We start from the raw sequence: 23180 nt of genomic DNA, 5'->3' as shown, positions 1-23180 counted from the left end.
CACATCGGAAAACATACACATCGGGCAGCAAGTGAGCGAGTGTCGAAGAATGTTGTGATGAGGCTTGTGGAACCTTACAAGGACAAAGCGAGCTCCCTCCCTCTGTGCAAAAAATAAGGCACCTGCACAGCCGTACAACGATGCTGACAACAGGTCTTGCCTTACATTGGTATAGTGTGAGTGTTGTCTTGTCATTCTTCAGCATCGTTGTACGGCTGTGCAGGTGCCTAATTTTGCACAGAGGGAGGGAGCTCCCTTCTCGCTTTGTTCATGGTGCCGACAAGGCTTGTTTTATTTGCAAGCAACTTGTTCACCAATGACAGTGAAGTGAAGAAATTGAATGAGTAGGTGTTCTAAAACTTTTGAACGGTAGTGTATATATACAGTACCCGTCAAATGTTTGGACACACCTACTCATTCAAGGGTTTTTCTTTATTTTTACTATTTTCTACATTGTAAAATAATAGTGAAGACATTAAAACTATGAAATAACACATATGAAATTATGTAGTAACCAAAAACGTGTTAAACAAATCAAAATATATGTTTGCCTTGATGACAGCTTTGCACATTCTTGGCATTCTCTCAACCAGCTTCATGAGGTAGTCACCTGGAATGCATTTCAATTAACAGGTGTGCCTTCTTAAAAGTTAATTTGCGGAATTCCTTAATTTCTTAATGCGTTTGAGCCAATCAGCTGTGTAGTGACAAGGTAGGGGGGTATTCAGAAGATAGCCCTATTTGGTAAAAGACCAAGTCCATATTATGGCAAGAACAGCTCAAATAAGCAAAGAGAAACGATAGTCCATCATTACTTTAAGACATGAAGGTCAGTCAATACGGAACATTTCAAGAACTTTGAAAGTTTCTTCAAGTGCAGTCGCAAAAACCAAGCACTATGATGAAACTGGCTCTCATGAGGACCGCCACAGGAATGGAAGACCCAGCGTTCCAACCGCCGTGGCTTTGTGAGACGCGGTGTGGGTGAACGGATGATCGCTGCATGTGTATTTCCCACCGTAAAGCATGGAGGAGGAGGTGTTATAGTGTGGCAGTGCTTTGCTGGTGACACTGTCTTTGATTTATTTAGAATTCAAGGCACACTTAACCAGCATGGCTACCACAGCATTCTGAAGCGATACGCCATCCCATCTGGTTTGGGCTTAGTGGGACTATCATTTGTTTTTCAACAGGACAATGACCCAACACACCTCCAGGCTGTGTAAGTGCTACTTTACCAAGAAGGAGAGTGATGGAGTGCTGCATCAGAGGACCTGGCCTCCACAATCCCCCGACCTCAACCCAATTGAGATGGTTGGGATGAGTCGGACCGCAGAGTGAATGAAAAGCGGCCAACAAGTGCTCAGCATATGTGGGAACTCCTTCAAGACTGTTGGAAAAGCATTCCAGGTGAAGCTGATTGAGAGAATGTCAAGAGTGTGCAAAGCTGTCATGAAGGCAAAGGGTGGCTTTTTGAACAATCTCTAATATAAAATGTTGTTTGTTACTTGTTTCTCTGACTGAAAAGTTCTGTTACCGAAATACCTCATTTGTTTAGGAAAAACATTCCCTATTCCAGAGGGCCTGACCTATAGCCTATCAATCACATCAATAAATTGGTTATAACAAACGCCGAACACAGTAATGTCGACAGCAAAATCGATGTGGAGGACGTGAAAAAGAAACTCGAAACGGGCGAATGTTTACTGTTTGCTCAGGAGGGAAAGGGAAGTCAGATGTGTGGAAGACATTTTACTTAGTTGTGGAAACTACTGGAGATCAAGAAAAAGGAGGGTATAGGAGCAAGCTCTGCGTGAGTAGTGTGTGCCAAACAGTTGCTGTTAGATTACAATATATTATTTTTTCTGACCATTTGGAACAGTGTAAACAACACTAAATAAATAAGTGTACCAGAGTCTGTTCTAACGAAAAAATAATAATATATAAAGCCTTTATTACAGCAGACTAAAAACAGTTGTAAGCATTCCTGATTTGCAGTTTATTTATTGTTCAGGCTAATTATTCAAAGCTCCTTTTGTTATTAAATTTTTTAACTAAAATGCTTGAATGCATTTCAAAGCAGAATGACTCCTATGCTGTGTGATGACATGAACAAATTAATGATTAATTGATTGATTGATACAGTAGCCTATATATTGAAATATAGGCCTAAGTAAGTTACAGTATTAAAGACTAAACAGGACGCGCTTTTAGGCCTACAGCTCCATGATGGTTATACAAGGCTACCACTATAACATTTACATTTACGTCATTTAGCAGACGCTCTTATCCAGAGCGACTTACAAATAAGAAGCCTACTAATGATAATGACATTAATTATTATAATGATCATAATAATAATAATATGAAGGAGATCAAGAGAAAGGACGGTATAGGAGCAAGAGCTGCTGTGCATATTATGTGTGACAAACAGGAACTGTTAGATTAAAATATAAATTTTCTGCCCGTTTGGAACAGTGTAAACACTAAATCAATTCTAAGCAATACCAGAGAGACTCTTCTAATGAAAGAAAATGGTGAAGCTGAATTTGTGAAATTGCTTTATCCTACATTTTGCGGTTACGTGAGGCTTGGTGCTCACGGAATCAGTAGGCTATTAAACAAACATAAACTGGCAACATAAGCAAGATACAGTGAGGGAAAAAAGTATTTGATCCCCTGCTGATTTTGTACGTTTGCCCACTGACAAAGAAATGATCAGTCTATATTTTTAATGGTAGGTTTATTTGAACAGTGAGAGACAGAATAACAACAACAAAATCCAGAAAAACGCATGTGGAAAATGTTATAAATTGATTTGCATTTTAATGAAGGAAATAAGTATTTGACCCCCTCTCAATCAGAACGATTTCTGGCTCCCAGGTGTCTTTTATACAGGTAACGAACTGAGATTAGGAGCACACTCTTAAAGGGAGTGCTCCTAATCTCAGTTTGTTGCCTGTATAAAAGACACCTGTCCACAGAAGCAATCAATCAATCAGATTCCAAACTCTCCACCATGGCCAAGACCAAAGAGCTCTCCAAGGATGTCAGGGACAAGATTGTAGACCTACAAAAGGCTGGAATGGGCTACAAGACCATCGCCAAGCAGCTTGGTGAGAAGGTAGCCAACTCTCTTGCTATCTCTCTCAGAATGACCTTCTTGATCCAAACCAGTCAGGTTTCAAGACTGGTCATTCAACTGAGACTGCTCTTCTCTGTGTCACGGAGGCTCTCCGCACTGCTAAAGCTAACTCCCTCTCCTCTGCTCTTGTCCTTCTAGACCTGTCTGCTGCCTTTGATACTGTGAACCATCAGATTCTCCTCTCCACCCTCTCCGAGTTGGCATCTCCGGCGCGGCTCACTCCTGGATTGCGTCCTACCTGACAGGTCGCTCCTACCAAGTGGCGTGGCGAGAATCTGTCTCCGCACCACGTGCTCTCACCACTGGTGTCCCCCAGGGCTCAGTTCTAGGCCCTCTCCTATTCTCGCTATACACCAAGTCACTTGGCTCTGTCATATCCTCACATGGCCTCTCCTATCATTGCTACGCAGACGACACACAACTAATCTTCTCTTTTCCCCCTTCTGATAACCAGGTGGCGAATCGCATCTCTGCATGTCTGGCAGACATATCAGTGTGGATGACGGATCACCACCTCAAGCTGAACCTCGGCAAGACGGAGCTGCTCTTCCTCCCGGGGAAGGACTGCCCGTTCCATGATCTCGCCATCACGGTTGACAACTCCGTTGTGTCCTCCTCCCAGAGTGCAAAAAGCCTTGGCGTGACCCTGGACAACACCCTGTTGTTCCCTGCTAACATCAAGGCGGTGACCCGATCCTGTAGGTTCATGCTCTACAACATTCGGAGAGTACGACCCTGCCTTACACAGGAAGCGGCACAGGTCCTAATCCAGGCACTTGTCATCTCCCGTCTGGATTACTGCAACTCGCTGTTGGCTGGGCTCCCTGCCTGTGCCATTAAACCCCTACAACTCATCTAGAATGCCGCAGCCCGTCTGGTGTTCAACCTTCCCAAGTTCTCTCACGTCACCCCGCTCCTCCGCACAGTCCACTGGCTTCCAGTTGAAGCTCGCATCTGCTACAAGACAATGGTGCTTGCCTACGGAGCTGCGAGGGGACCGGCACCTCCGTACCTTCAGGCTCTGATCAGTCCCTACACCCAAACGAGGGCATTGCGTTCATCCACCTCTGGCCTGCTGGCCCCCCTACCTCTGCGGAAGCACAGTTCCCACTCAGCCCAGTCAAAACTGTTCGCTGCTCTGGCACCCCAATGGTGGAACAAGCTCCCTCACGACGCCAGGACAGCGGAGTCATTCACCACCTTCCGGAGACACTTGAAACCCCACCTCTTTAAGGAATACGATAAAGTAATCTTTCTACCCCCCCCCCTTATCCCAACCACCCAAAAAAAAAAAATATATATATTGTAAAGTGGTTATCCCACTGGCTATAAGGTGAATGTACCAATTTGTAAGTCGCTCTGGATAAGAGCGTCTGCTAAATGACGTAAATGTAATGTAAATGTGACAACAGTTGGTGCGATTATTCGCAAATGGAAGAAACTGTCAATCTCCCTTGGCCTGGGGCTCCACGCAAGATCGAAAAAATAAGTTTGCCAATGAACATCTGAATGATTCAGAGGAGAACTGGGTGAAAGTGTTGTGGTCAGATGAGACCAAAATCGAGCTCTTTGGCATCAACTCAACTCGTCGTGTTTGGAGGAGGAGGAATGCTGCCTATGACCCCAAGAACACCATCCCCACCGTCAAACATGGAGGTGGAAACATTATGCTTTGGGGGTGTTTTTCTGCTAAGGGGACAGGACAACTTCACCGCATCAAAGGGACGATGGATGGGGCCAAGTACCATCAAATCTTGGGTGAGAACCTCCTTCCCTCAGCCAGGGCATTGAAAATGGGTTGTGGATGGGTATTCCAACATGACAATGACCCAAAACACACAGCCAAGGCAACAAAGGAGTGCCTCAAGAAGAAGCACATTAAGGTCCTGGAGTGGCCTAGCCAGTCTCCAGACCTTAATCCCATAGAAAATGTGTGGCGGGAGCTGAAGGTTCGAGTTGCCTAACGTCAGCCTCGAAACCGTAATGACTTGGAGAAGATCTGCAAAGAGGAGTGGGACAAAATCCCTCCTGAGATGTGTGCAAACCTGGTGGCCAACTATAAGAAACGTCTGACTTCAGTGATTGCCAACAAGGGTTTTGCCACCAAGTACTAAGTCATGTTTTGCAGAGGGGTAAAATACGTATTTCCCTCATTAAAATGCAAATCAATTTATAACATTTTTGACATGCATTTTTCTGGATTTTTTTGTTGTTATTCTGTCTCTCACTGTTCAAATAAGCCTACCATAAAAATTATAGACTGATACTTTCTTTGTCAGTGGGCAAACGTACAAAATCAGCAGGGGATCAAATACTTTTTTCCCCTCACTGTATGTCTTACTTCTGTAGATATACACTGAGTATACAAAACATGTCATGCTCTTTCCATGACAGACTGATCAGGTGAATCCAGGTGAAAGCTATGATCACTTATTGATGTCACTTGTTAAATCCACTTCAATTTGTGTAGATGAAGGGGAGGAGATTTTTAAGTCTTGATACAATTGAGACATGGATTGTGCATGAGTGCCATTCAAAGGGTGAATGGGCAAGACAAAAGATTTGAACGGGGTAAGGTAGTAGGTGCCAGGCGCACCGGTTTGTGTCAAGAACTGCAATGCTGCTGGGTTTTTCACACAACAGTTTCCTGTGTGTATCAAGATTGGTCCACCACCCAAAGGACATCCAACCAACTTAACACAACTGTGGAAAGCATTACAGTCAACATGGGCCAGCATCCCTGTGGAACGCTTGACACCTTGTAGAGTCCATGCCCCGACGAATTGAGGCTGTTCTAAGGGCAAAAGGGGGAGGGGGGGTGCAACTAAAAATGAGGAAATTGTTCCTAATGTTTTGTACACTCAGTGTATATGGATGATTTATAAAGCCAGGCACATTTAACAGTTAGGCTATTGATTATAGACCTATTTAAATTGGGGTTTCCTCTCTCCTAAATGTTCTTAGACAATTAAGGAAAAGTCTGTTTCCTCGTCTCCTCACGCCGCTGCTGCCTCCGCCGCATTGTTCTCAACACCAATACGCTGGTTAACTTCGCTATTATGCACCCAGCAACATATAGGGAAAGGCGCCAATTCAACGGCGCACAAAATATTAAGTTTCAGAACCGTGGACAGCGACAGCTATCCATCGCGGGGGAAAGCACATTTGTTATAAAATAATATTATACATTGCATTCTGAAAGTATTCAGACCCCTTGACTTTTTTCACATTTTGTTACGTTACAGCCTTATTCTAAAATTGATTAAATTGTGTTTTTTTCTCAAACTACACACAATACCCCATAATGACAAAGCAAAAATATATTTTTAGAAATGGCAAATTTCTAAAAAATAAAAAATTGAAATATGAAATTTACATAAGTATTCAGACCCTTTACTCAGTACTTTGTTGAAGCACCTTTAGCAGCGATTAGAGCCTCGAGTCTTCTTGGGTATGACACTACATGCTTGGCACACCTGTATTTGGGGGGTTTCTCCCATTATTTTCTGCAGATCCTCTCAAGCTCTGTCAGGTTGGATGGGGAGCGTCGCTGCACAGCTATTTTCAGGTCTCTCAAGAGACGATCGGGTTCAAGTCCGGGCTCTGGCTGGGCCACTCAAGGACATTCAGAAACTTGCCCCGAAGCCACTCCTGTTGTCTTGGCTGTGTGCTTAGGGTCGTTGTCCTGTTGGAAGGTGAACCTTCTCCCCAGTCTGAGGTCCTGAGCGCTCTGGAGCAGGTTTTCATCAAGCATCTCTCTGTACTTTGCGCCGTTCATCTTTCCCTCGATCCTGACTAGTCTCCCAGTCCCTGCTGCTGAAAACATCCCCACACTCATGATGCTACCACCACCATCCTTCACCGTAGGGATCTTGCCAGGTTTCCTCCAGATGTGACACTTGGCATTCAGGCCAAAGAGTTCAATCTTGGTTTCATCAGACCAGAGAATCTTGTTTCTCATGGTCTGAGAGTCTTTAGGTGTCTTTTGGCAAACTCCAAGCGGGCGGTCATGTGCCTTTTACTGAGGAGTGGCTTCCGTCTGGCCACTCTACCATAAAGGCCTGATTGGTGGTGTGGTGAAGAGATGGTTGTCCTTCTGGAAGGTTCTCCCATCTCCACAGAGGAACTCTGGAGCTCTGTCAGAGTCACCATCAGGTTCTTGGTCACCTCCCTGACCAAGGCCCTTCTCCCCAAATTATACAGTTTGGCCGGGCGGTCAGCTCTAGGAATAGTCTTGGTGGTTCCAAACTTCTTCCATTTAAGAATGATGGAGGCCACTGTGTTCTTGCGGGACCTTCAATGCTGTAGAAATGTTTTGGTACCCTTCCCCAGATCTGTGCCTCGACACAATCCTGTCTCAGAGCTCTACGGCCAATTCCTTCGACCTCATGGCTTGTTTTTTCTCTGACATGCACCGTCAACAGTGCGATCTTATATAGACCTTTCCAAATCATGTTCAATCAATTGAATTGACCACAGGTGGCCTCCAATCAAGTTGTAGAAACATCTCAAGGATGATAAATAGAAACAAGATGCACCTGAGCTCAATTTCGAGTCTCATAACAAAGGGTCTGAATACTTATGTAAATAAGGTATTTAAGTTTTTTATTTGTAATACATTTGCAAACATTTCTAAAAACCTGTTTTCGCTTTGTCATTATGGGGTATTGTGTGTAGATTGATTATATTTTAAAATACATTTTAGAATAAGACTAACGTAACAAAATGTGGAAAAAGTCAAGGCGTCTGAATACTTTCCAAATGCACTGTATTTATTAGTGTTGCACCATTATTCTTACATAATGTAACCATTTACAATTTCAGTATCACATATCTTAGATTGATGGACTGGGCCATCCCCGTGGCCTCCACAATGGATCAGTCCACTCAGACAAGCACGAATCAGACAGGTGTCTTGAGCACCAAATAGAAAATACAAAACATGTATTTGCGACTGCTCTACTAAAGAAATCACGGTCGACCAACAGCCTATCGACCAAACAACCGACCAGTTGACTAAATGGGGTCAGTCCTAAAAACCTTACACACTAGTAGTAGGCCTAAAAGATACAGGTTATTATAAAAGGTGACTTAGGTCATGACTGTGGAGTAGGCCTAAAACATGCAGGTTATTATAAAAGGTGACTGAAGTAGGCCTAAAACATGCAGGTTATTAAAAAAGGTGACTGAAGTAGTCCTAAAACATGCAGGTTATTATAAAAGGTGACTGAAGTAGGCCTAAAACATGCAGGTTATTATAAAAGGTGACTGAATGAAGTAGGCCTAAAAGATACAGGCTATTATAAAAGGTGACTGAAGTAGGCCTAAAAGATACAGGCTATTATAAAAGGTGACTGTGAAGTAGGCCTAAAAGATACAGGTTATTATAAAAGGTGACTGTGAAGTAGGCCTAAAAGATACAGGATATTATAAAAGGTGACTGTGAAGTAGGCCTAAAAGATACAGGCTATTATAAAAGGTGACTGAAGTAGGCCAAAAAGATACAGGCTATTATAAAAGGTGACTGTGAAGTAGGCCTAAAAGATACAGGCTATTATAAAAGGTGACTGTGAAGTAGGCCTAAAAGATACAGGCTATTATAAAAGGTGACTGTGAAGTAGGCCTAAAAGATACAGGCTATTATAAAAGGTGACTGTGAAGTAGGCCTAAAAGATACAGGCTATTATAAAAGGTGACTGTGAAGTAGGCCTAAAAGATACAGGCTATTATAAAAGGTGACTGTGAAGTAGGCCTAAAAGATACAGGCTATTATAAAAGGTGACTGTGAAGTAGGCCTAAAAGATACAGGCTATTATAAAAGGTGACTGAAGTAGGCCAAAAGATACAGGTTATTATAAAAGGTGACTGTGAAGTAGGCCTAAAAGATACAGGCTATTATAAAAGGTGACTGTGAAGTAGGCCTAAAAGATACAGGCTATTATAAAAGGTGACTGAAGTAGGCCTAAAAGATACAGGCTATTATAAAAGGTGACTGAAGTAGGCCAAAAAGATACAGGCTATTATAAAAGGTGACTGTGAAGTAGGCCTAAAAGATACAGGCTATTATAAAAGGTGACTGTGAAGTAGGCCTAAAAGATACAGGCTATTATAAAAGGTGACTGTGAAGTAGGCCTAAAAGATACAGGCTATTATAAAAGGTGACTGTGAAGTAGGCATAAAATATACAGGTTATTATAAAAGGTGACTGTGAAGTAGGCATAAAATATACAGGTTATTATAAAAGGTGACTGAAGTAGGCCTAAAAGATACAGGCTATTATAAAAGGTGACTGAAGTAGGCCTAAAAGATACAGGCTATTATAAAAGGTGACTGAAGTAGTCCTAAAAGATACAGGTTATTATAAAAGGTGACTGTGAAGTAGGCCTAAAAGATACAGGCTATTATAAAAGGTGACTGTGAAGTAGGCCTAAAAGATACAGGCTATTATAAAAGGTGACTGAAGTAGGCCAAAAAGATACAGGCTATTATAAAAGGTGACTGAAGTAGGCCAAAAAGATACAGGCTATTATAAAAGGTGACAGAGGTAGGCCTAAAAGATACAGGCTATTATAAAAGGTGACTGAAGTAGGCCAAAAAGATACAGGCTATTATAAAAGGTGACTGAAGTAGACCAAAAAGATACAGGCTATTATAAAAGGTGACTGTGAAGTAGGCCTAAAAGATACAGGCTATTATAAAAGGTGACTGTGAAGTAGGCCTAAAAGATACAGGCTATTATAAAAGGTGACTGTGAAGTAGGCCTAAAAGATACAGGCTATTATAAAAGCTGACTGAAGTAGGCCAAAAAGATACAGGCTATTATAAAAGGTGACTGTGAAGTAGGCCTAAAAGATACAGGCTATTATAAAAGGTGACTAAAGTAGGCCTAAAAGATACAGGCTATTATAAAAGGTGACTGTGAAGTAGGCCTAAAGGATACAGGCTATTATAAAAGGTGACTGAAGTAGGCCTAAAAGATACAGGCTATTATAAAAGGTGACTGTGAAGTAGGCCTAAAAGATACAGGCTATTATAAAAGGTGACTGTGAAGTAGGCCTAAAAGATACAGGCTATTATAAAAGGTGACTGAAGTAGGCCAAAAAGATACAGGCTATTATAAAAGGTGACTGAAGTAGGCCAAAAAGATACAGGCTATTATAAAAGGTGACAGAGGTAGGCCTAAAAGATACAGGCTATTATAAAAGGTGACTGAAGTAGGCCAAAAAGATACAGGCTATTATAAAAGGTGACTGAAGTAGGCCAAAAAGATACAGGCTATTATAAAAGGTGACTGTGAAGTAGGCCTAAAAGATACAGGCTATTATAAAAGGTGACTGTGAAGTAGGCCTAAAAGATACAGGCTATTATAAAAGGTGACTGTGAAGTAGGCCTAAAAGATACAGGCTATTATAAAAGGTGACTGTGAAGTAGGCCTAAAAGATACAGGCTATTATAAAAGGTGACTGAAGTAGGCCAAAAAGATACAGGCTATTATAAAAGGTGACTGAAGTAGGCCTAAAAGATACAGGCTATTATAAAAGGTGACTAAAGTAGGCCTAAAAGATACAGGCTATTATAAAAGGTGACTGTGAAGTAGGCCTAAAAGATACAGGCTATTATAAAAGGTGACTGAAGTAGGCCTAAAAGATACAGGCTATTATAAAAGGTGACCGTGAAGTAGGCCTAAAAGATACAGGTTATTATAAAAGGTGACTGTGGAGTCAGTACACACTGATGACATTTCAGTGGGACACACTTTCTGTTGTAATCTCAGGAAGATAACCAACACCAGCCAAATCAGGTCTCTCTCTCTCTCTCTCCCCTTTCTCTTGCTCCCACAGGCCAGCACTGGTCACATGACCCTGGACGCCAGAAGAATAGATAACCTTTGTCCCTCCATCCGTGGATCAACCCCTCCTCCACAGGTCCCGTCACATTCCTCTCTTCCTAGTTAGTTCAACTCAGAGCTGGACACAAACCACAGGACCTGCACTAATGGGCTGTGTCCGAGCCCAAGCACTTAGTTTCAAGAACACAACAGACAAGCTGACTAGAGATTAACAATATGAACAACAAGCACAGAAGGTCAGTATTAGTAACACCATGTCCACAAGGAACACCCTAACCACCAATCAATCAGCCACTAATACTTGTGTGTGTGTGTGTGTGTGTGTGTGTGTGTGTGTGTGTGTGTGTGTGTGTGTGTGAGAGAGTGATTGTGTGCCCTATCATTCTAACAACCTCAGCACAGCTCTGAATCTGAACAAGACCTCAGTCTGCTCTCCTCCTTATCTCAACAAGACCTCAGTCTGCTCTCCTCCTTATCTCAACAAGACCTCAGTCTGCTCTCCTCCTTATCTCAACAAGACCTCAGTCTGCTCTCCTCCTTATCTCAACAAGACCTCAGTCTGCTCTCCTCCTTATCTCAAGCAATCCCTCATCTACCTCTTCTTGACTCTCTTTTTGTCTGGGCTCCCCCCCCCTCCATCCTTTCCCTCTCTCTGTCGGCCTCTCCACTGTGTGGAGATTACCGTGCCTCGAAGGCCCCCTACGCATCTCCATGACAACAGCTTTGTCAGCGGGCGGGAAGTCCCTACTCAACAGCCCTGAGAAATAAAGGAGGCAAAACACAAAGACACACAGGGAGGACTGCAGAAAGAGGGAGATGAGGGGGGGAGAAATAGGGTCCTCTGTCCTTACCCAGGTGTTGTTTGGTTAGTTGGTGCTCTGCTCTGCTCTACAGTAGTAGCTAGGCTGAGGGCTCCCCTCTCTGTAGATTCCCCCAGGGGAGTGGGTCCTCTCCCAGGCTGTGGATCAGTGGTTCTGCCCCTCCTCCTAGGATCAACAGGCAGGCAGGCAGGCACTCAGTCAGCTAGCTCAGTCAGGGGGAATGGAGAGGACGAGAGTAGGGGGGAGGCAGGGGATGGGAGCACTGGTGTGTATGGAGTGGACACACAAGTGTGTGTGTGTGGGGGGGGGGTTGGAATTGAAGTGTCACGACAGCGCCATTACACATAATTTCAAATCCAACAATGTTATTGCAGACCAGGTTGTGCAGGAAGTAACTGTACAAAAAAAAATGTTTTATGTGCTGGCACTGAAGGGATTTTTTATTTATTCTTCAAGGTAGTATGGGGAATATACCAATTAAGATAAATGGAGGAAGTTGGCTGAGGGAGAAAATATGACAACACTTATGAGACATGTCACTAATCAGAGTCAGGAAGAACATACCACAGGCACAGTTTCTCTAATGGGAGTTGACCACAGAACCCCCCCACTACACTGGGCCCTGTGCTGTCTCAGAGGTCAAAGTGTTGCAGTGAGCGGAAAATTCCCATGATGCAAATGGTAAGAATGCAAAACTGCCTGGGAACAGCATTCCCGAGCAGAGCATAAGGGACCTATTGTCAGGGCGGGAGAGTGTGTGTCCCCGTGCGCACGTGGAATCAAAGCAAACTTCCTCCCTTATTACATTTGAAGCAGAGTGCAGTAGAGGGATAGACGAAGGAAGCCTGTACTGTTTGATATCTAGGTTTATAATGAAAACACCTGCTCTGAGCTCTCGGCAACAAACAGCAAACACACAGAGGGCTTCATGGGAGGAGCGGCGGTGTAAACAACAATCCTACACAGCCTAAGTTGGTGTAATCGTTTCTATTAGATGAGAGGATTGCCCACTCTCACCTGCACTAAATAAATATGGTAAACAAACACCCATAAACATGCAGTACACAGGCTACATGTGGTCCAGTGTTGGCAAGAGGGTGGCACTAGCCTTCCCAAGGTTGTGGGTTCAATGTATTTTGTATAGCCTATTAAATACAAAGACACACCCCGTTCATTGAAATCAAGCAACATTGATTTCTAATAGGACTAGAAAATGAACAACTGTCAGTTCATAAGGTCATACTCAACAGACAGTGCTTGTATAATTGTCAAACCAAACGGAAAACATGCAGATGTTTTTGAGTACAGAATAAGTAACAAAATAAAGAATGTTAAGCATTTAAAGCTTGTAAAGAGAATCTCCCTGGGTGATGTGGAAGTGAAGGAGCCTGTTTGTCCTTGGAAACTCCATCACTCACACACACACACACACACACACACACACACACACACACACAAGCAAACATGTTTTGTCATTAGGCAAAACTATTATAATTTTAGCAACCAGGAAATGGCGTAGCAATTTATGCATATTGCACCTTTAATTAAATATAATAACTTACAATATTTGCATACATGTTTTCTTTGATCATTCATTTTAAGAGTTTGCCCTAAAATATTTTATATGAAAGCAGGGCTTGACATTAACTATTTTAGCCACTTGTCGTTTGGACAAGTAGGACAGATTTTTTTACTTGTCCAAAAGCTCAAGTCACTTGTCCAAAAATATTTTTTAAATGGTCTGTAACACAATTTTTACATAATTGCATGATACAAGAAATGTTTTACCATAGAGAATCATACAAACATTTAGGCTACTCTTCCTATTGTCTTCTTTGCATATTCAAGCTTGTCTCAAAATACAACATTGCCCCTTTAAGGCTCTCCTGGAGGATGGTTGGCCACCCTTGGTAGCCTATAAAATATTGCAACATTACAATTACAACCAAATGCTTTATGTCTTATTCAGTAGACTTTTGTTTCAAGTAAATTAGACTAACTTTGATGCCAGTGCGCAGCGCTTCTAAAAAATGAATATTTCACTCAGCGCTTCAAGTGCGCAGTTAGGCAGTGTTGCAGCGCGAGGTGGGATAGGCTATAGGATTCGTAGTTCTTTGACTTTGTGCGATTTAGGGCTGACCCCATTTAGTCGACTGGTCGATTGTTTGGTCGATAGGCTGTTGGTCGACTCAGATTTTTTTAGTCGAGCAGTGGCAAAAATATATATAAAAAAAAATGTATGGCACACGAGCCACCGGTCTGATTCAGGCCTGTCTGAGTGGACTAATCCATTGTGGAGGCACACCAGTATCACCAGTAGTACATGTACCCTTAATTACCATAATTGTTCATCTACATTGTTTGTTTGGTTACGGTAATTTCTATTAATGCTTTCAATACAATGGCTTGCGAAAGTATTCACCCACTTTGGCATTTTTCCAATTTTTTTGCCTTACAACATGGAATTAAAAATTTTGGGGGGGGGTTTGTATCATTTGATTTACACACCATGCCTACCACTTTGAAGATGCAACATATTTTTATTGTGAAACAAACAAGAAATAATACAAAAGAACAGAAAACTCGAGCGTGCATAACTGCTTAGGGTCGTTGTCCTGCTGGAAGGTGAACCTCCGTCCCAGTCTCAAATCTCTGGAAGACTGAAACAGGTTTCCCTCAAGAATTTCCCTGTATTTAGCAGCATCCATCATTCCTTCAATTCTGACCAGTTTCCCAGTCCCTGCTGATGAAAAACATCCCCACAGCATGATGCTGCCACCACCATGCTTCACTGTGTGGATGGTGTTCTCGGGGTGATGAGAGGTGTTGGGTTTGCGCCAGACATAGCGTTTTCCTAGATGGCCAACAAGCTCAATTTTAGTCTCATCTGACCAGAGCACATTCTTCCATAAGTTTGCTTATTTTTTTGTTCCGTAAAGCCCAGCTCTGTGGAGTGTACGGCTTAAAGTGGTCCTATGGACAGATACTCCAATCTCCGCTGTGGAGCTTTGCAGCTCCTTTAGGGTTATCTTTGGTCTCTTTGTTGCCTCTCTGATTAATGCCCTCCTTGCCTGGTCCGTGAGGTTTGGTGCGGCCCTCTCTTGGCAGGTTTGCTGTGGTGCCATATTCTTTAAAATTTTTTATAATGGATTAAAAATGGTGCTCCGTGGAATGTTCAAAGTGTCTGATATTTTTTTATAACCCAACCCTGATCTGTACTTCTCCACAACTTTGTCCCTGACCTGTTTGGAGAGCTCCTTGGTCTTCATGGTGCCGCTTGCTTGGTGGTGCCCCTTGCTTAATGGTGTTGAAGACTCTGGGGCCTTTCAGAACAGGTGTATATATACTGAGATCATGTGACAGATCATGTGACACTTAGATTGCACACAGGTGAACTTTATTTAACTAATTATGTGACTTCTGAAGGTAATTGGTTGCAGCAGATCTTACTTAGGGGCTTCATAGCAAAGGAGGTGAATACATACGCACGCACCACTTTTCCGTTATTTTTTTCATTTCACTTCACCAATTTGGACTATTTTGTGTATGTCCATTACATGAAATCCAAATAAAAATCCATTTAAATTACAGGTTGTAATGCAACCAAATAGGAAAAACGGCAAAGGGGGATGAATACTGAATACTGTATATTATTATTATTATTGCTACTACTATTACAGTCTTACCGTTGTCATTGTAGGAGTGGACACGTTGTTTGCAGAGCGCACAACCTATCCTACACTTGAGAGGACATGTTTTTGGTTTATTTCTTTCCATTTACGAGTTGTCAACTTATTCATTGTCTTTTGTTTGGAGCGCTCCTGTCAATCTTGAGTAAGGACACGTACCAGACTACGCATAGAACTAGGCCTAGGCTACGTGGCCTGCGTGCAAATGTATGCTTATAAATGTAAATGTGGGGATCTGATTCTAGTTCTGATTGGCTTAACTCACCATCCCTGTGGATATTCTCAAAGTAATATTTTCTTCGCCTCAAAAAGCAAGTAAACAAAGTCAGTTTTTACATCCATTGAGAATAACAATAGTTCCTCAACTTAACTTCCAGCTCTCTCCCATTCGATGACCACTCAGCATGAAAAGGGGGAAATGCTCTGATCAGGTAGAAATGTCATAATTACTTCTTATCCCTTGCGCAAATAGCCTACAGCTGTGTTTGTCTGCCTGGAGCTCACTGGTGCAGGAAACTGTGGGCCCAGAATATTTTATACAATGTTGCAAGTTTGCTAGTGCTAGCTTCAGGCTAGACTTGGAAGTTAATAGTTGGTACAATGTTTCAAGTTCCTTGCAGACAGGCCATGCACAGCCAATGTGATATTTATTTTTGTCAGGATATTTTCTACCTGCAGGCTGCAATGTTTTTATTTGTTGGCTTTATGTAGGCTATTTTTACATATTGGATAATGGCAATAGAAGTTACTTTTAGATTTGTATCATTTTCATTTAGATAGAATTTTGATTAACCATAGGAAATTGATTTTGAGATATGAAGACTTTATTATAAATGAAATGAAACTGTTCCACGAAAGTGTGCATATGAACATCGTAACTGGCACGCAGAGCAGTAGAAATTGTATGATAACTTGGCACTCCAAATGGAAAAGGTTGCCGACCGCTGGTGTAGCCTATTACCGGCAACTTCAGGAGCATAACGGCAGAATACGCAAAGGTCAGCAGCAGCGGGAGGAGGAGTGTCGGGTCGGGAACAGGTTTTTCTCTTCTGGTTAGGCTATATTGGTTTCTGGCTCCCTCTTTAGTAATTTGTGTGTATTAATTATTCATTGCAGTGTTTAAGCATCAGGCAAAGTAGCCTACATATAGTTTATTTTATTCAAACATAGGGTGTGGCTATATATGGAAAGATACATTAAAAAATGTAGACCAATTGATTGGTCGAAAGAACAGACGACTCTAGGTCTACCAAAATTATTATAATTTTTTGTCGGCGAGAGCCCTAGTGCGATTAATTTACAAGCTATGAAACAAAACAGCTACTGCAGCATTTATTTTACTATAAATGTGATCATACTTGACTATTTGTATTTACAAATGCTAGTGAAATGCTCACACTGTAGAGTGCTGACCACCCGCCAATGTAGCTGGTGAAATAGACATCTTACCCGCCAATGCCGAAATCGAGCCGCATTTGGCAGGTGTTCATTTTAGGCCCAGTCTATGGTTCTAAACAGACAGACAGTTCTGGGACAACAGATCCAAAATTCATACAACCACTGCACATAAAAAAAAATGTAAAAAGCAATGAGGCTGACACAACAGATGAGACCGTTTAGCTTAAAATTTTGATAAAGTTTTATTTCTTCATATTATAAGCTCAATAATGCGCATATGGCTGAAGGCTACGCACAAATGTTCCAAAATGCAATTTGCGGGAAAACGCAGTTTTCAAAAGTGCACTGCACCCGCGAGAGGTTTCATGTGACTCCTGAGTGGCGCAGTGGTCTAAGGCACTGCATCGCAGTGCTAACTGTGCCACTAGAGATCCTGGTTTGAATCCAGGTTCTGTTAATGTTAATTATCCTTCATTATATATGTCAAACATGACTGGCGTTTAGCCTATATTTATGTAATAAAAAGTCTCATTAAAGTTGGGCTACATTTTCTGCCGCCTCACCTACACTTTGACATGTAGGCTTTTTTTATTTATTTAGGCCTACATGAAAAATAGATTTGAATATTATTCCAATGTTGGGCTCTCTGATCGTAGTAATTGTTTAATTTAATTTTTTTGTTATTTTTTTTTACTTATCCATTCGGACGTCTTAAAATCGATATTGTTTTAGTCCGACAATTTTTAAAACTTGTCCAGAAAAGAGGACAAGCGTTAAAGTCGAGCCTTGGCATGTATATAACGCTCTGGATAAGAGCGTCTGCTAAATGACTAAAATGTAATGTAAATGTTTGATGTTATGTACAAGATGTATATTTGAAGAGGCATTTGAATTTCATTGAACTCAATTCTATTTCCTTTAATTCATATTCTGTATCCTGTTTACTACTAAGCAGGTAGTTTAGTGGTTAAGAGCGTAGTGCCAGTAACCGAAAGGTCGCTGGTTCTAATCCCTGAGCCGACTAGGTGAAAAATCTGTCGATGTGCCCTTGAGCAAGGCACTTAACCCTAATTGCTCCTGTAAGTCGCTCTGGATAAGAGCGTCTGCTAAATGACAAAAAATTTAAAAATGTACTTCAATTCAAAAATGTAATTCAAATTCAAGAATTTAATTGGAATTTATGAGGCATTCACAATTCAATTCTGAATTGAGCATTACTCTGACACGCACAAGCTCACACAGGAGGAGGCTTTTTCAAGATAAGCACACACACAATGTCTCTTCAGAAGCAAATCTAGGCTATCCATTTTATGTCCTTGAGTATCCTGTCACCCCCTTTGTGTTGCTACAACAGTTTTGGAGAACACAGTGTATGGATAAGGTTTCCCCACCACATTGTGAGTGTCAGACTGACTCGTGTCGATACTCACACCTCTGCTGTGTTCAATGGACACAATTTACATGAGAGGTGGCCAGAGAAGAATACTTTATTGTCCATGTTCCTTACAGAGTCATGCAAACAAGCACGGACTTGATGCCCAGCCTCTCAAAGTCCATCCTGTTACTATTTCAAGAGCATCAATGCAGGTGAAGACTGGAAAATAAGATTCCAATAGTGGTTGAAAACAAGCCTGCATCACCTAATGATTGAACTCTATGTGTAGCCTAAACAATGGCCATTCTAAAAACCTCTTTGGGTTCAGTTTCCTTTTGCTATAAAATTACAACTGGTTGTCTAAAGCATCTCTAACTTTCAATATAACATCACAGTAGATTTGCTATAAGTAGCCATTTCCGTTATACCCTGGGCTGTGTATTGATTAGCTAAGGTACGTCAAGCCTGAAGATTGTGTCTCTCTCCACTAAGCTCCAGGCCAGCATTAGCTTGACATCTGTCTCTTATAAAACACCTGACCTGACAAACCTGAGGAGTGATCGTTTAGGGCAGTCAACCAGTCACTGTCGCTCCCTTTTAAAACAACAGTAGTAGCATGGTTAGTCATCCGATGGATGAGTGTATATTTGTTTATGAGACGTGGTGGGAAGTCTAGAGAATGCAGTGGTGCATACTACTCAACCATGTTCACACCAGGCACCACCTCAAATCAACTACACACATACAAATGGCAGCCAGACACACTCCATCTCAAGATCTTGAGCTAATTTAGTACGACAGACCCTCCCCTCCCCCTAGAAGAGCTGTGCTCGTAAGGAGGACAAATGACAGACACACCCAGGGCTCGAGACTAATATTTCTTCATCACTGTCCCAGAATCGTCCGAAGTGTAATTTCAACCGAACATGAACCGTCCCCCCCAAAAATAAAAAAATAAAAATATACAGTTGAAGTCGGAAGTTTACATACACCTTAGCCAAATACATTTAAACTCAGTTTTTCACAATTCCTGACATTTAATCCTAGTAAGAATTCCCTGTCTTAGGTCAGTTAGGATCACCACTTTATTTTAAGAATGTGAAATGTCAGAATAATAGTAGAGAGAATGATTTATTTCAGCTTTTATTTATTTCATCACATTCCCAGTGGGTCAGAAGTTTACATACACTCAAATAGTATTTGGTAGCATTGCCTTTAAATTGTTTAACTTGGGTCAAACATTTTGGGTAGCCTTCCACAAGCTTCCCACAATAAATTGAGTGCCGCAGTGGTCTAAGGCACTGCATCGCAGAACTAGCTGTGCCACTAGAGATCCTGGTTCGAATCCAGGCTCTGTCGTAGCCGGCCGCGACTGGGAGACCCATGGGGCGGCGCACAATTGGCCCAGCGTCATCCAGGGTAGGGGAGGGAATGGCCGGCAGGGATGTAGCTCAGTTGGTAGAGCATGGCGTTTGCAACGCCAGGGTTGTGGGTTCGATTCCCACAGGGGACCAGTATGAAAATAAAATAAAATATAAAAAATGTATGCACTCACTAACTGTAAGTCGCTCTAGATAAGAGCGTTTGCTAAATGACTAAAATGTAAATGTAAAATGAATTTTAGCCCATTCCTCCTGATAGAGCTGGTGTAACTGAGTCAGGTTTGTAGGCCTCCTTGCTCGCACACGCTTTTTCAGTTCTGCCCACAAATATTCTATAGGATTGAGGTCAGGGCTTTGTGATGGCCACTCCAATACCCTGACTTTGTTGTCCTTAAGCCATTTTGCCACAACTTTGGAAGTATGCTTGGGGTCATTGTCCATTTGGAAGACCCATTTGAGACAAAGCTTTAACTTCCTGACTGATGTCTTGAGATGTTGCTGCAATATATCCACATAATTTTCCTTCCTTAAGATGCCATCTATTTTGTGAAGTGCACCAGTCCCTCCTGCAGCAAAGCACCCCCACAGCATGATGCTGCCACCCCCGTGCTTCACGGTTGGGATGATGTTCTTCGGCTTGCAAGCCACCCCCTTTTTCCTCCAAACATAACGATGGTCATTATGGCCAAACCAGAGAACATTTCTCCAAAAAGTACGATCTTTGTCCCCATGTGCAGTTGAAAACCGTAGTCTGGCTTTTTTATGGCGGTTTTGGAGCAGTGGCTTCTTCCTTGCTGAGCGGCCTTTCAGGTTATGTCGATATAGGACTTGGTTTACTGTGGATATAGATACTTTTGTACCTGTTTCCTCCAGCATCTTCACAAGGTCCTTTGCTGTTGTTCTGGGATTGATTTGCACTTTTCGCACCAAAGTACGTTCATCTCTAGGAGACAGAACGCATCTCCTTCCTGAGCGGTATGACGGCTGCGTGGTCCCATGGTGTTTATACTTGCATACTATTGTTTGTACAGATGAACGTGGTACCTTCAGGCATTTGGAAATTGCTCCTAAGAATGAACCAGACTTGTGGAGGTCTACAATTTCTTTTCTGAGGTCTTGGCTGATTTCTTTTGATTTTCTCATGATGTCAAGCAAAGAGGCACTGAGTTTGAAGGTAGGCCTTGAAATACATCCACAGGTACACCTCCAACTGACTCAAATTATGTCAATTAGCCTATCAGAAGCTTCTAACGCCATGATATCATTTTCTGGAATTTTCCAAGCTGTTTAAAGGCACAAACTTCTGACCCACTGGAATTGTGATACAGTGAATTATAAGTGAAATAATCTGTCTGTAAACAATTATTGGAAAAATTACTTGCGTCATGCACAAAGTAGATGTCCTAACCGACTTGCCAAAACTATAGTTTGTTAACAAGATATTTGTGGAGTGGTTGAAAAACAAGTTTTAATGACTCCAACATAAGTGAATGTAAACTTCCGACTTCAACTGTATATATTAATTTTAAAAAAGTTTTTATTTTTATTAAAACACTTTTAAATTATTGTTTTCATATGCCAATAAGGGTCTACGACCTAGGTAATTGACAATGATTTAAAAGTAGATCAGAAATTCACAGATTTCAGATTTTTCTTTCTTTCAGGTTTTCAATGTCACCCTTTATTTTAGAATTGTTTATTTTTATAATTTTTACAACCAAATTGTCCACAACAATGCATAAACCACAGCAGGAGATCACTTTTTAGGTCTGAGAAAAATCTAAGAAATGTTGATTTGAATGTAGTTATCCTTTAATTCAAGTGTGCAGTCACCTTGCACTGTCTGGTTAGCGGTGTTTCTGTAGCACACATGAGATGGAGTTGGCCACTGGATTGATGCAAATAATCATGATATCATTCTCCCAGTTGGGCATAAGGCTACTTTGTTGCTAGTTGAAGAGGAAGTATGTAACTTTTTGGGCGACCCGACCAAATTCACATAGAAATGTGTGTTATAGATCTGTCATTCTCATTGAAACCAAGTCTAAGAAACGGTAGATCTGTTCTATGTGCGCTATTCCATGCTTTCCGTTCTTAAGTTTTGTTTTTGAGTCTCTCACTTTCGATTTTGTACACCAGGAAATGGCGGAGCGATTTCTGCATTGTTTCAGCTAACATTGAATTGAGAAGTTTTTTTGGAAAAGCCTTTCCATCTACATGACGGTTAGGCCTGTCATTCGCCTCGCTATATTATTCCTGTTCTTTACTTGTTTGAAACCTGACCGTTTTACTTCATTTTATGATGCATGTCTTACCTTGCTTCAAAGCAGCCTAGCCAAAATCCCACCATAGAAATGTTGAGGGAAATATTTGATAAACAACACTTCCTCATACACTGTTCTATTGGTTCTTTCAACTTTATTTCACTGTCTAACAGCCAAAGGCATTACCCTAGTCATATTAGCAACACATGATAATTGTTGCATCTTTACTCCGCTCTTTTTAAATTTCTAACGGATACTTCCATCTCTGTCCATGAAACCGCTCGCATGTGCAGTGTTCATTTTAGGAAAGGTGTTTTTCCCGCAAATTGCATTTTCGAAAATTCGAGTGTAGGCCTACCGCCGTGTGCACATAGCTGCGCTTATTTGATTTTTTTAAGTAAAACATTCTGACCTGTTGCATCAGCCTTATTATTGTTTAACATTTTGGGATACAACAGTGGTTGTATGAATGTTGGATCTGTCGTCCCTGGACTGTCCTAATTTTGATTTGTTTAACACTTTTTTGGTTACTACATGATTCCATGTGTTATTTCATAGCTTTGATGTCTTCACTATTATTCTACAGTGTAGAAAATAGTAAAAATAAAGAAAAAACCTTAAATGAGTAGGTGTGTCCAAACTTTTGACTGGTACTGTATATTATAAAACTATTTTTACATCAGCAGCTACCCGGCCTACACCCCAAAGAGCAAGCAGCAGCAGAAGCATATAGACTACATTGTGACAGCGAAGGTAGTTGGAACAGGTTCATTACCTGTGGCTAAGGGAGGAGGGGTCAGTGTGTGTGTGTGGAAGGGCAGAGTGTGTGTGTGCTGTGCAGGTGTTTTGTTTTTAAGAGGATGCAGCAGGTACAGCAGGTGTGACCTAACCGTCCAGATCAAAGCAGAGTGAGAGTAACAAACCTACAGGCCCTGACAGACAGACATGAAGCAGCTTGTCACAGGGAGTGGCACAGCCCACACTGCTCTACAGCATTCAGCTAAAACCAGCCCACTTCCCCATCATTAAGTATCTTAAAGGGCGGTGTCTGTCTGTGCTTTCCTGGATCTAGCCTTCTGAGGCCACAGATGGGGTTGAGGAGCCCTCCTCCTCCAGCCCACTGTCCTGAGCCAAAACACCATATCAACAGCACTGGGTAGAGCGAGTCTAACATTCCACTCAATACATTTTCATTCCCACACGCTGCTTTTACTCTCATTAAAATGAGAGAAATATAGGCTAGGAGAAACAACTAGG

The 23180-nt window shown here is 41.8% G+C and overlaps 1 protein-coding gene across 2 annotated transcripts in view; it reads right to left on the bottom strand.

The window, feature by feature from the left end:
- The window catches only part of pals1a (protein associated with LIN7 1, MAGUK p55 family member a), a 58618-nt gene that overhangs the window by 32922 nt on the left and 2516 nt on the right, over positions 1–23180 (bottom strand). Inside the window, exon 2 of one of the 2 annotated variants that reach the window (XM_041854733.2) lies at positions 11846–11980. The exons of the other annotated variant lie outside the window; for it this stretch is intronic. The gene's annotated coding sequence lies outside the window, so the exon portion shown is untranslated. The remainder of the gene's footprint in view (positions 1–11845; positions 11981–23180) is intronic. 2 annotated transcript variants of the gene reach the window in all.

This window comes from Coregonus clupeaformis, chromosome 29 (genome assembly GCF_020615455.1).
Source record: "Coregonus clupeaformis isolate EN_2021a chromosome 29, ASM2061545v1, whole genome shotgun sequence".
NCBI lineage: Eukaryota > Metazoa > Chordata > Actinopteri > Salmoniformes > Salmonidae > Coregonus > Coregonus clupeaformis.
The sequence above is the reverse complement of the archived record's forward strand: the minus strand, read 5'-3'. Positions and strand labels throughout refer to the sequence as shown.